Consider the following 14,999-nt stretch of genomic DNA (forward strand, 5'->3'; position numbering starts at 1 on the left):
AGTAGTATACCACTTGAAGGTAGACTGAGGTAAATTAAAGATGAATACTATAAACCCTAAAGCAAAAAATAAACTAACAAAACAAATTATAGCTAGAAATCCAACAAAGGGGATAAACGGAATCATTAAAATATCCATTAATCTCAAAAGAGTCAGAGAAAGGAAAAAATGACAAAAGAGCAAATGAGAAAACTATTAAGCAATGAGCAATATGAAAGATTTAAACTTAACCACATTCTATAATTTTGTGAAATGTAAATAAATATCTCAATTAAAAAGCTGAGGTTATCACACTGGATTAAAAAAAAAGCAAAACACATATCAAAATCTAACTATATGCTTCCTACTAGAAATATATTTCAAATAGGTTAAATAAAGATCCAAATAGGTAGACAGTAAAAGATACACTACATTAACACTAATCAAAAGAAAGGTGAAATGTCTATATCAAACAATTTCAGATCAAAGAATTATTACAAGGAATAAAGAAGATCATCTTATTACAATAAAGTAGTCAATGTAATCATTTCAATACACGCAGAAAAGGTGTTTGACTAAATCCAATAACCACTCCTGATTAAAAAAAAAGTCTCAACAAATAGGAATAGCAGGGAACTTCTTCAAACTAATAATGAGTGTCTGTAACAAATGTACAGCTATTATCATCTTTGATGGTGAAAGAATGAACACTTTACCCCTAAGATCAGGACAAGACAGGAATGCCCACTTTCACCACTTCTATTAACATTTTATTAAATGTTCTAGTCAGATCAGTAAGGCAAGAAATAAAGGGCCATCAGGATTTAAACAAGTTGTGCCATAGTAACTGGATATCCACATACAAAAAATATTTTTTCAAACTGAGCATGACCCATATCTTGCACCATATATATAAAAAATTCAAAATGGATCACAGACATAAATGTGACATTTAAAATTATAAAACCTCCAGAAGAAAACAAGAGAATATGTGATATTGGGTTAGGAAGAGATTTCTTAATTATCACATCAAAGTATAATTTATGACAGAAATGTTTATAAATTAAACTATCAAAATTAAAAACTCCAGTCTTCAAAAGAGTGTTAAGAAGATAAAAAGATAAGCCCATGTACTGGGAGAAAATATCTGCAAATGATACATTTTACAAACAACTGGTATCCAGAACATATAAAGAACTCATAAAATTCATTAATGAAATAAATCACCCAGTAAAAACTAAGCAACACATGAATAAATATATCCCTAATATATATATATATATATATGAATGGCAAATAAGCACATAAAAAAATGTTGACCATCATTAGTCATCCAGAAAATGCAAATTAAAACCACAACCAGATACTATTCCCCATTAGAAAATGGCTAAATTTTAAAACTTAACCATATCAAGTGCTGGCAAGGATGTGAAAGAATGAGAACTCTCACACACTACTGGTGGGAATATAAACAATACAACCAATCTGAAAAACTATTTGGCAGTTTTTGAAGAAGTTAAACATACACCTACCATATGGTCCAGTAGCTTAAACTCCAGTCTACTCCTAGTGTTTAAGCAAGAGAAATAAAAACACCTGTCTATATAATGTCATATACATAATGTTTATAGCAGTTTTTTTTTAACAGCCAAAAACCAAAACACACCAAATTATCCATGAACAGATTAATGGATAAACAAAGTGTTCTATCCATCCAATGAAATACTACTCAGCAACAAAAATGAACTATTAATACACACTCTGAAGAACCTAAAAACAATTATAGTAGTGAAAGCCAGACAAAAAGAAGAGTACGTATTATATGATCTCATTTATTAACATGCTAGAAAATGCAAACGAATGTATAGTGACAGCAGATCAGTGGTAGTATGGGGGTGGGGAGAGAAGTGCAAGTAAAGGGACTACACCAGGGGGCATATGTAAATTCTGAGAGTGATGGATGTTCACCATCTTGATTGTAGTGATGGTTTCCTAAATACAGTCAAAACTTAATAAATTATATATTTTAAATATGTATAGTTTACTGTTTGTCAATATATCTCATTAAAGCTATTAAAAACAAACCAAAGGCCCATAAATACTCCTATACTGAAATTCTCAAAATTAAAAAAATATTATAAAGTTACCTAATGCCTTTTTTAGTACTTCCTCTTGTGATCATTCTCATATACAGTAATTACAAAATAAAATGCTTTTCCAAGTCTAAAAGAGTAGAAAAAAGGCTTATAGAGTACATAATATGATTACAGCAGCTCCGCAAATACAGGTTATCACTGCCAAAAATAAGTATTCATTCAGAAAGGTCCAGTTGAAAACATTTTGAGAAGTTTTTCCTTCCAAAAAAAAAATTCTCCTAACCTTACCTACAATATAACTGTGTTATAGCACCTGTGGATGCATGCTCACGCATATGTGTACACACACGCATGTACACAGTTTCCAAACTTCATTTCTCATAATTTATAGCTCTAAATACAGTTCCAAGGATTATTTGAGAGAAATTCTGGGCAAAAAGAACAAATCTACCTTAGGGATGCTTCATCAAGGCTCTACAACTCACCACAATGCTATGTGCTTGAAGACCTTCATCTTTTAGGTTAAATTACTTATTGAGTGATTGATGGTTTTACAAAATGTTTTTAGATATTTTCACCATTTTTTATTAATTCTTGTAACAATGAAGTAGTAAGAGAGTATAATCATACTTTTCAAAGGCATACAGATAGAAAAATAAATGTATATAAATAATTTGTGCAAGCTACAGATCAAGACATACATTGAGAACCAGAACCCGTATCTCCTGACCCACAGTCTAATCCCCTTCCTGCTACATACATCATCTCAATTACTGTAAATGTACGTTTATACACTTTGAAAAATATACTACTTGCTGTTAAAAGTCATGTGCACTGGCAGCCACAGGACCATCACCACAAACTAAGAACAATCATTTCTGCACTGGATAATTCCTCTAAGTTCAATATACAAAGACAGCAATGCCTATCAACAACGTGAATGACACTCTACCAAACTAAAATATTGATTAGGTACAGAGATACTTTGGAATTGGAAAGACTAAGTCTGAGGTTTAATCCTATCTTAAAAAATTAAACCTTAGACCCATTTTCCCTTGTGAATGGTACTAATCATACCACGTGGTACTGGTTAATGCAAAGATTAAATGAGATGGCCACTCATGCCACCACACCTGTAATCCCAGCACTTTGGGAGGCTGAGGCAGGCAGTTCACAAAGTCAAGAGTTCGAGACCAACCTGATCAACATGGTGAAACCCTGTCTCTACTAAAAATACAAAAATTAGCCAGGCATGGTGGCACGCGTCTGTAATCCCAGCTACTCAGGAGGCTGAGGCAGGAGAATTGCTTCAACCCAGGAGGCAGAGGTTGCAGTGCTGAGGTCACGCACGCCACTGCATTCCAACCTGGGAAACAGAGTGAGACTCCATGTCAGAAAAAAAAAACAGATTAAAAAAGATAACATATGTAAGGCATTTAGTATAGTGTCTGGCACATAGCTGCTACTACCACTACTCTTAACAATAAACTTCTTTTAGCTGCTACTACCACTACTTTTAACAATAAACTTCTTTTAATGTTTAGATTACTGATATCAAAAAAAGGCAATTCATATTTCAACATAATATATATGATTTAGAAACAAATACTAAATTTAGGTATAAAATTTAACACTGTTTTCCCCCTTTAGTTTCACTCGCAAACATGCCTTTTAGGTACTCAGATTTTAAAAAAAAAAAAAAGCAAACTACATTTCTCTCTTGCTCATACAGATGTAGAGCATTTCTGAAACTGATTCTTAATCAGTATACTTCTAAAAATCTTGGTTAATAGATTTTTTTTTGGTGTTTTTATTTTTGTTTTTGTTTTGAGACAGAGTCTCGCTCTGTCACCCAGGCTGGAGTGCAATGGCGTGATCTTGATCACTGCAACCTCCACCTCCTGGGTTCAAGTGATTCTCCTGCCTCAACCTCCCGAGTAGCTGGGACTATAGGCACATGCCACCACACCCAGCTAATTTTTGTATTTTTAGTAGAGATGGGGTTTCACTGTTTTGGCCAGGCTGGTCTCGAACTCCTGACCTTGTGATCCACCTGCCTCAGCCTCCCAAAGTGCTGGGATTACAGGCGTGAGCCACCATGTCCAGCCATTTAATGGTTTTTAAAAGATTAATTTTTTGTTAAATGACTTTGAATAAGTTACTTCTAAAGAAAACCATTCATACAAAAGTGTAAATTCTTGAAAAAAGGTCTTCCTTAATGTTTATGAAAAATGAAGTCACGGGAAACTTAAGATGAGCTTATTAATAGTTGCCAGTGTATTAAAAATATAAAAATAACAAATAGGCAGAGCATGGTGGCTCATGCCTGTAATCCCAGCACTTTGGAAGGCTGAGGCGGTGGATCGAGACCAGCCTGGCCAACATGGTGAAATGTCATCTCTACTAAAAACATAAAAATTAGCCGGGGGTGGTGGCACACGCCTGTAGTCCCAGCTAATCAGAGGGCTGAGGCAGAATCACTTGAATCTGGGAGGCTGAGGTTGCAGTGAATCAAGATCACGCCAAAGCATTCCAGTCTGGGCAACAGCGTGAGACTCCGTCTCAAAAATAAATAATAAATAAATAAATGACAAATAACTATGGTCAACAAATCAAGTTGCTAAGTTTACTTCTTCAATGTAATTCTAAGGTTTTTGTTTCAAATAAGTAACATCACTGAAAACACTAAAGTAAAAAATGATATCCAAACTCATAACATGCTTCCATAATCCATACAGTTTTAGGACGTATAGCTGCTTATAAATAGTATCAGATTCTTCATTTCCCTGTTTTTGACCAATATGCCATAAAATATTCAAATACAAGCAGTGGTTTATTAAGATGGTGACTCTGCTTTCATTTAACTATCAGCTGTCAGGCAAGGCACCACAGTTTTGCCAGCTGATATGCAAAAGTTCTAAATTAGCGCATTAAAAGTATTTATAGATGGATATATATATTTAATTCAGGTAAGTTAAATGAATAAAAGGTAGGGACCATATTTAAAAACCTAAAACGGGCTAAGCAAAGCTGTTCTGATGGTTCTGCCACAATTCAGCATTAAACTTAGGTCTCTAGGCTTATAATGATCTCCTTATTAGTAAAACAAGTAATAGTAGGGCTTTCATTATCTACCATTCCTAATTTAAGCTCCTAATACCATTTAAGAAGGCCATTACAGATATTATTTCTAATAATAACATAACCCTGGCAAAGTGGATTCCTCTGTGCCTATATTATAAATGGGGAAGTTGAAGTTGAAAGTAGTTAATCGATGTCTAAAAGGTGACTAAGGAGTAAAAGCTAAATTCAAAGTCAAATCCTGTATTCTTTCTACCATATCAGTCTAACTACACTGATTAAACACAGTAATTCCACTTCTAGAAATTTATTCTCTGGGAATATGCATGTGAAATAACGTTTTCAAAAACATATCTCCTACAACGTGGTTTGTAAATCAAAAGATAACAACCTAAGTGTATATCAGCAGAGCACTAGTTAAGTAAATCACAGTTTATCTAAAAAATGGGAAAGCAAGCCAGCCTTTAAGAAAAAACAAGACAGTTTTATATCTATGGGTATGGGATTGGACAATCTCCAGGATCCAGTTTTACATACACTGCACTGTCCAATATAGTGGCCACTGGCCATATGCAGCTATGTAATTTATTTTAAATTAAATAGAATTTAAACATTTAGTTCTGCAGTCATACCAGCTACATTTCAAGGACTCTGTAGCACCATGTGGCTAACTGCTGCCATCTTGGGCAGCTAAGTACAATATATTTCCACCCCACAGAAAGTTCCACTGGACAATACTAACATAGAATTATCTTTGGAAGGACATAAAGAAACTGATAATAGAGGTTGTCTCTAGGAAAGGGAACAGAGACAACAGGGAAACTTAGTATTCAACATATGCCCATTTGTAACTTCTGAATTCTGAAGTAACATGTCATACACTGGTACCTGTTGAAAAATAACTATTTACCTATTTAAAAATACCTTGTTTGTTTCTCAAAAAACCTCCCTGAATTCTGTTAATTAGAAGCATAAAAGGCTCAGTTCTGAGGCATGGTAGAGGTTAAGGGTTAGATGTCATCTCTGAGACTTCCTAGAAATACTGCTGACCACTACCCTAATTTCATTAAGCATTCATTTTTCACATTGCTATTTAAGATAACACACGAAAGATGACATACTGCCTATTTCTGAGGAATTAAGGGAACAGAGATAGAAAAACACAGATCAGACGGCAGGAGTGGTAGCTCATGCCTGTATAATCCCAGCACTTTGGGAGGCTGAGGCAGGAGAATCACTTGAGCTCAGGAGTTCTAGACCAGCCTGGGCAACACAGTGCAACCCTGTCTCTATTTTCAAAATAAAGAAAACACAGCAGAAAAAAAAATACTTTAAAAGTATGAAAAAGTGGTAGTGTTCAAGAAGGGAAAGTTCTATTCTTCCATCAACATGGTCATATCTGTTTTCATTTTCTTTTTCTTCTACTTCCCTTAATGCTCTACCGAGGAACACTTAAAAGCAATAGTCTTCCAGTTCTGCTCTGAAGGCACTTTTTAAAATGTCTTAATATACTGAAGAAGTTACTTAACTTGTATATGCCTCAATTTCCTCATCTGTAAGGGGAAACTATTGATTAATCAAGTTTATTAACTACGGGACATTTTTCCTTTGGAAAGAGAACACACGAACCTTTGAGAATAAAAAAGACACTGAGGCCAGGCAGTCCAAAAAAAAATTATATGATTTTTTTTTTAATTGAGACGGAGTTTTGCTCGTTGCCCGAGAAATGAGTGCAATGGCACAATCTCAGCTCACCACAACCTCCGACTGCCAGGTGTAAACAATTCTCCTGCCTCAGTCTCCTAAGTAGCTGGGATTACAGGCATATGCCACCACATTTTGTATTTTTGTATATTTAGTAGAGACGGGGTTTCTCCACGTTGATCAGGTCGGTCTTGAACTCCCAATGTCAGGTGATCTGCCCACCTCGGCATCCCAAAGTGCTGGGATTACAGGCGTGAGCACTGTGCCTGGACTTTTTTCTTTTTCTTTCTTTTTTTTTTTTTTGAAGGAATCTCGCTCTATCCCAGGATGCAGTGCAGTGGCATGATCTCAGCTCACTGCTATCTCCACCTCCCGGGTACAAGTGATTCTCCTGCCTCAGCCTCCCCAGTAGCTGGGATTACAGGCGCGTCCCAGCACGCCTGGCTAATTTTTGTATCTTTAGTAGAGACAGGATTTCACCATGCTGGCCAGGCTGGTCTCGAACTCCTGACCCAGTGATCTGCCTGCCTCGGCCTCCCAAAGTGGTAGGATTACAGTGAGCCACTGTGCCAGGCAAAATTACATAATTTTTTTTTAATTGATACTTTTCTCTCATTGGGAGCTTATCCACTTGAGGAGACTGAAGGGTCTGGGAATTATGCTAAATTATGACCTGCTCTGGAAGAAGAATAGGAACGAGATCCCAAACTATCTATTTTCTTGCACATTTACACTGCACTCTCATTCTCTCTTCCTCTTCCATGGATCTCAGCCAGTGTCTAGATCTAGCCTAACTCCAGAGCCCTGGGTTTTTACCACTGTCCAACACACACTGCCTTTTATAGTGAGTTGGTGGGTCAAAGACCTGTGCAAGACAGGCAGAAGGCCATGCTGTTGTCCAAAAAGTGATATGGGCCATGAATTTGACCCCACACAGACTGGTAACCCAGAAGCCTGGCCAAATTTAAGGAATTTGGATTTACAGGAAAAGAAAAGCACAGTACAGTCCTACCAAGGAAAAATGTCACTTAGAGACTCTAACATCTAATCATATGCACAGGCATTTGAGGAAGTCAACTTACTAAAAAAATAAACTTCCTATAAAATATAAGGATGAACAATGAAGATATGGAACAGTGAGGAAAGACAACAATTATTTCCAGAAATTTATATTTCTATGCCATTATTAAGCACATTTTAAAATGTAATAATTACCAATAAGCAATTTAAATCTTTCAAAAATATGCAAGACAGATGCTAAAGTCATTTCGCACAAGGGGTACATGTAAAAATCTCAACACTTATGTGGCCTTAGGCTACTATACATTTAAGGGAGTGAGAGATTTGAAAATGAGTTTATATTAATCGGAAAGTGCAAAGAAATTTGCCAAAGTGTGCCAGCTCCATGGCCCACAAGCAATGAGCATCGCCTGCCTGTGCCAGTCAGATGCCCAACCAACAATACTGTGAAGGCTATGAAAGAAGCTGTTAGCACTCTGGTGTAATCCCAGCACAGGCCAGAGCAGCAGATTAGGCAGAATTACATCAGTGGCAGGTCTCCCAAATTCTCTTGATACCACAGAATTCATAAATGAGATCAGTATGTTCTAAAAAAAACATGGTACTGCAAAAGGAGAAAAGGGTTCCACAGCATCAAGCAGTGTAATACTTGAAACCTCATCATCAAAGTGACAGTTTTTAAGTGCCATTTATGATGCCCTAGTCTGGAAACATCCCAGCTAACCCATCTGATCAGCAATTTCACAGATGGAAGCACTTGATGGCTAATTGGCAAGTCTATTATTCAAATAAAACAGCTCCCTGTACCTCTTTTTTCATTATTACAAGTCAAGGTATAAGAATACTGGTCATTGAAATTAGCTTAAGAGAAGATTTTTTCCCCAAAATAACTTTTTAAAATAAAACAATGTATTTTGGCAATCAGAAGTGCTAATCAGCTTCTAAACAGTAAGGAAAATGTTTTAAGAACCTAAAAAAGTAAGCACTGTAAACCTTTTAAAAGTTGTACTATTTGTAACCTCTACCTTTACCAATGTGTCAAGACACACATTATCATAGGGAATAAGATGAAATATTCACTAATTCCTTAAATATTCTTAAAACACGGGCCAAGTATTACATGTCAGGATAAATAAAAACCCTCCTAAATATTTTAATTTCCCAAAAATTTTAAAAAGCAAGCAACTTACTTTTGATTACAATAAAAATTATAAGACTATTTAAATTTTATTAATGTATGAAACAAGTAGCCAGTGACAACACTATTGATGTTATCTACCTGAAGAAATGCTCATGTAAACAGGTCTGTGACACCAGTAAAATTTGTGTTCCAACTCTACCTCCACTTCTTGTTAGTTCTGTGACTTGATCCTATAATATGGAATTAATTATCCCTACCCATGTAGGACTGTTGTGAGGATTAAAAGATCAAGTGCATAAACACCTCATATCAGAATAAGGAAGGCACTCAGCATCAGTCCATTTTGCTCTCCTCTGCTCTCCCATCCCACTTTTTAAAATACTAGAGGAAAATTTTAATACACTTTTCAAAATATATGGGTCCTCTTTATAGATCCATACATTTGTTCTAGATGTTCAATGACATTCTCTATTCAAAGAATGGGGCTGTCTCCCTATATTACTACAATTTTCGTACCCTTTCAAGTTGAAAGCTCCCAAGGCAAAAGCCTCATAGAATGGCTGAGCTATAAAATATCCAAAGACATCATTTAGTCTTTATAGTAAAAATCAGGAAATGTATACAGTAACCAGAAATCGCAAAGGGGAGAGAAATAACCCAGAAACCATGAAACCAGGTGCAAACTAAAGCAAAATCAAAATCATCTCCCTATAGTGATATAGCTATACAATGACAACAAAAATGTATTCTACTAGGTAGTGAAATATGTTGTTTCCTATGAAGTGAGTTTTCCTTTTCTATAAAACAGAATGGTGCACTTTTCAAAAACTAGGTTTTGTCATTCTACTGTCTACTTTTGGTAAGCATTTTCCTTCCAACAACTCAGGCTCTGGTGTTTAGAACACTAGGGAACAGAGAATTACCACAGGCAGTAAAGAATGTAACTGAGTAAAAAGAGGGGAAAATGTACAATGACTAAGAGAAAAGTACAACTATCGTAATTTTTATCATTATTATTTACTCTATCGTCCTTAAGCCATTATGCCCTTCACAGGCATTCAGTCTTCTGAAAGGAAAAGCCTGTGCAATCACTGGCAACTGTTTAAAAAGCAGCACTGAGAGGCTGCCCAGTGGAGACAACTGCCCTGCTCTGGTGACATACTTTCAGGACACTCAACCCAGAAAACATCCCACAAAGAACCACCTTGAGTCTTTATTGTAAGAGAATCAGTCCTACCTGCTTGGGTTTTAAATGAATCTGATAATTGGAGAACTTCCCAAATGATAACATGAACTAAAAAATTACAAGTTATGTTTGAGATAGAAAACCCAGACATCAATGTGCCAAATCAGCAATGTAACCAGTAAATCAAACATGTTCCAATGTCTTAGTTTGCTATATTGGAGATATCTTTTGTCTTCCTTCCCATATACTCTTTCTACAAAAAATGGTATCAGATGTCATAAATCCATCATATCCTTGACTTTATATTTAAAACTTTAAACATTTATTTTTCACAATTTTTATTTTTTCTCTTATTTCATCAGAATGTAATTAATTTTGAAGGATAGTTTCACTGTAACTAAAAATTTATCACCAATCCCTTTCCATTCTAAAGAACTTGAACAAAATTGTTTATCACAATTGCATATCAAAATAGAAATTTAGCATTCACAAGTGTCAAAGACCTTTCCTCTCAAAAGAAGACTTGTCACAACTAAAATATTCAAACAAAGTGACACAGGTTAACTATAATGCACCTACAGAAAACGTATGTCCCTTTTACTTGACCGAGAACCCTCAACACTAGATTTGAGACCTCTTAGGAGCACCCTGTTTTTCACAGAGTTTAATACGAATTCAGAATAATCACACTACAATGACAACTAGAAAGAATATGCTCTAATTAGCTTGTTTTTTTACCTGACCCCTTTCTAAATTTTCTATCATATAAACGTCAGAGTATATGAAGAGAATAATTAGCAACTATATCAAATAAAATTATAGTCTCACAAGAGCAGCAAATAAGAAAAACATTAAAAGCATCTTGTATTTTTGCTTTGTTTCTAAAGCAAAATCATTATTATTTGTCATTAAGCTAAGAAATAAAACAATTAAAATTTCTTGACCCTTCTCTACTTCTTAATAGAGGGAAAATGCCCAAATTAATCTACCAATGTTTAGAAAGGCTCTTCATAAATGTACAAAGGATTACATCAGATACTCACAGTCAAAGAAAATAAAAGGTAAGCCGAATATTCATGAGCTTATAAATACTGTCAATATAGTTAAGCTAAAGAACTCAAGGAATGTAAAGAAAATCTGTAAAAAGGCATTTTGTAAAGCCCTGCTCATTTGCATACCACTATGCCATTGCTTACAGCAAAATTAAAGCTTGTATTTCAAACGTGACAGATATAAATAAAGATTAATTATACACATTAATCTATGATGGTTCATTACACAGCAGGATTGCTCTAGCAGATACAGAATAAAAATAAAACATAACAATCTTGTAATTTATTTTAAAACATTACTGTAGTAGCTTCATCTTCAGAGTATCCAAGTTCTTTAAAAATTTATGTCTGATAAGCACAACTCCTTTGCTCAGCAATCCCTAATGGCTTCCCAACTCACTCAGAAGAGAATTTTCTACAGGGCCCTGCAAGATCTATACTGTGGCAACCTCTCTAGTACTATCGTCTTCAAATTAAAGACTGGGAGAGAAAGTGGAATACCTAGGTAAGGCATAAAAAAGTACTAAAAAATAAATTCAAATGAATTTCTGATTTTATTTGGTGGCTATTTTAAAAAGTACTAAAGAAAAATGTTATTTAATGTTATGTAATGTTATTTAGTGTTATTCTATGACTTGTTATTTTGCTTTGGTTTTGTTTGTGTACTAAAGAGAGATCATTATGCATAAAGCTGAAGTTCCTTTTGCCTCCCTCCCTTTTCATGAATTTGTTGTGAATTATCTAGAATGGTGCTGTACAATACGGTAGCCACTAGATAGATGTGACTATTTATATTTAAATAAAAAGTTCAGTGCTTTAGTTATACAAGATATATCAATGGGCTCAATAGATACATGTGACTCTGTAAAGTTAAGTAATATAACATTTAGAATTCAGTTCTTCAGCTGCTCCAGTCACATTTCTGGTACTTAACAAACATGTGGCTAGTGGCTACTGTACTGAACGGTACAGATATGGACACTTCCATCACTGTAAAAGCTGTACTAGACAGTGCTTCTGTAGAACAACTTGTAATATTTTTACTTAGGAGTTATGTAACCCTAAAAAAAGGTGTTATGTTATGTTTTTTAATTTATATGTTTCTATGATATATGTATCTTTTTACAACTGAATTTTTCTCTCACTATGTCTACAAGGTCTATTATGCATATTGATATCTAGAACCTAGTTCATCCATTTTAGCGGCTGCATAAATTTTATCATAACACGTTTAGACATTTAAATATTTTGCAATTTTTAACATTCCAAACAATGCTGTAACAGCATTCTTAAACATGTCTCCTGATTTAGATGTATAAAAGTTACTCTAAAGTGAGTAAATGGAATTGTTCAGTGACAGAAGTTTGGTCATTTTCAGTTTTACTGGATATTGTCAAATTGCTCTCCAAATTGACTTTAACCATTTACCACATATGATGTGTCCATTTAACATATATTTATTGTCTGTTATTTGCCAAGTAATGATCTAAGCACAGAGCTACAATCCCTAACCATCCCAGACACACACACACACACACACACACACACACACACAAACACAGCTTACATGAGAATTCTTGCTTCCCTAAATTTTCATTAACACTTAATTCAACAGGTTTTTTTAAAAAAAAAAAAATCTAATAGTTGTTTTAGTTTTCATTTTCCTGCAGCGACACTGAATCTTTTCATAATTTCATTTGGTCATTTTTATTTCGCATTCTTTTTTTGAATGAAGTCATCGTTTTTTGTCTTATTAATCTATGGTTCTGCTGAATGAACCACATAGTGTTGCAGATTAATGTGTTGCCAGGACCTTCTTTCCATCTTTGCTTGTCTTATCAGTTTGTTTCTGTTGTCTTTTGGGGACAAGAATTAGTAATATTGTCTTGAGGTAGTCAAATTATGAATCTTTTAAGTTGTGCTTTCCTATTTTAAGGTCATGAAAACATAAAAACTTCTGCCCCTGCAAAACATGGGGGCGGTATCTGGAGGAAGGTTATTTGCTGTGCACCTGACTAGTTCACATGTGAGTTTATTTAATCTTCATAAAGAACCATCTGGGTAGGTATTACTAACCTCATTTTAAAGATATGATAACTGAACTTTTAAATGTCTTTTTTTGTAGTAAAAATATAAAATTTGCTACTTTAACTGTTTTTAAGTGAACAATTCAGTGTGACATTTTACATTAACAATGTCACACAACCAACACCACCATCTCCAACACCAGCTCCAGAACTTTTTTCATCATCCCAAACTGAACCTCTGTACCCATTGAACAATTAACTCCCTATTCTCTCCACTTCCCAGCTTCTGGCAACTACCATTCTACTTTCTATTATTATGAATCTGACACTCTAGATACTTCATTTAAGTGGAATCATATAACATTTGTCCTTTTGTGTCTAGCTTATTTCATTTAGCAAAATATCTTTTAGGTTCACTCGTGTTGTAGCATATGTCAGAATCTCATTCCTTTAAAGTTTAAGAATATTCCATTGTATATAAAATCAGCCCTCCATATCAACAGGTTCCTCATCCACATATTCAACAGACCATAGATAGAAAATATTGGGGGGAAAGAACAATAAAAAATAACAAAACGGCCAGGCATGGTGGCTCATGCCTATAATCCCAGAACTTTGGGAGGCCAAGGTGGGCAGATCACCTGAGGTCAAGATTTTGAAATCAGCCTGGTAAACTTGGTGAAACCCAATCTCTACTAAAAATACAAAAAAATTAGTCAGGCATGGTGATGGGCGCGGTAACAGCCGCCTGTAATCCCAGCTGTTCAGGAGGCTGACGCAAGAGAATCACTTAAACTCAGGAGTCGGAGGTTGCAGGGTACCAAGATGGTGCCACTGCACTCCAGCCTGGGCAACAGAGTGGGACTCCATCTCAAAAAAATAAAAAATAATACAACAATAAAAAGAATAACTTTTTAAATAGAAGTATTTACATAGCATTTACATTGTATTAAGCATTGTAAGTAATTTATAGATGATTTAAATTATGCGAGACACTGTGTCTAGGTTATATGCAACTACTGTGCCATTTTATCTAAGGGACTTGAGCAGCCACAGATTCTGGTACGAACAGGGGTCTTAGAATCAATCCCCCAAGGACATTGAGGAATGAGTGTATATGCATTTTATTTATACATTCATTTGTTGATGGACATTTGGGTTGTTTCCACCCCTTGGTTATTATGAATAACAGTGCTAAGAATATTAATGTACAAACATCTGTTGGAGTCTTTGCCTTCAATTCCTTTGGGCACATACCCAGAAGTAGAATTGCTGGATTATATGGTAATCCTATGTTTAATCTTTTAAGGAAAATTACTGTTTTTCGTATTATCTGTACCATTTTACATTTCTACCATCAATATACAAGAGTTCTAATTTCTCCAATCCTCACCAATATTTTTTTTTAATTTGAATAATAGCCAACCAAATGGATATGTCTTCAAAAATTATAAAGTTTGGGCTGGGCATGGTGGCTCCTGCCTATAATCCTAGCACTCTGGGAGGACAAGGTGGGCGGATCAATTGAGGTCAGGAGTTCAAGACCAGCCTTGCTAACATGATGAAACCCCATCTCTACTAAAAATACAAAAATTAGCACCTGCAATCCCAGATACTCAGGAGGCTGAGGCAGGAGAATCTTTTGAATCCAGGAGGCAGAGGGTGCAGTGATCCACGATCACACCACTGCACTCCAGCCTGGGTGATGGAATA

The 14,999-nt window shown here is 35.2% G+C and overlaps 1 protein-coding gene across 4 annotated transcripts in view; it reads right to left on the bottom strand.

Moving 5' to 3' along the window:
- PSMD14 (proteasome 26S subunit, non-ATPase 14) overlaps positions 1-14,999 on the bottom strand; it is a 108,120-nt gene that overhangs the window by 75,122 nt on the left and 17,999 nt on the right. For 2 of the 4 annotated variants that reach the window (XM_078327553.1, XM_054257586.2), the window contains one exon: positions 3,274-3,441. The exons of the other annotated variants lie outside the window; for them this stretch is intronic. The gene's annotated coding sequence lies outside the window, so the exon portion shown is untranslated. The remainder of the gene's footprint in view (positions 1-3,273; positions 3,442-14,999) is intronic. 4 annotated transcript variants of the gene reach the window in all.

The sequence above is a fragment of the Callithrix jacchus genome, chromosome 6 (genome assembly GCF_049354715.1).
Source record: "Callithrix jacchus isolate 240 chromosome 6, calJac240_pri, whole genome shotgun sequence".
NCBI classification, from domain to species: domain Eukaryota; kingdom Metazoa; phylum Chordata; class Mammalia; order Primates; family Cebidae; genus Callithrix; species Callithrix jacchus.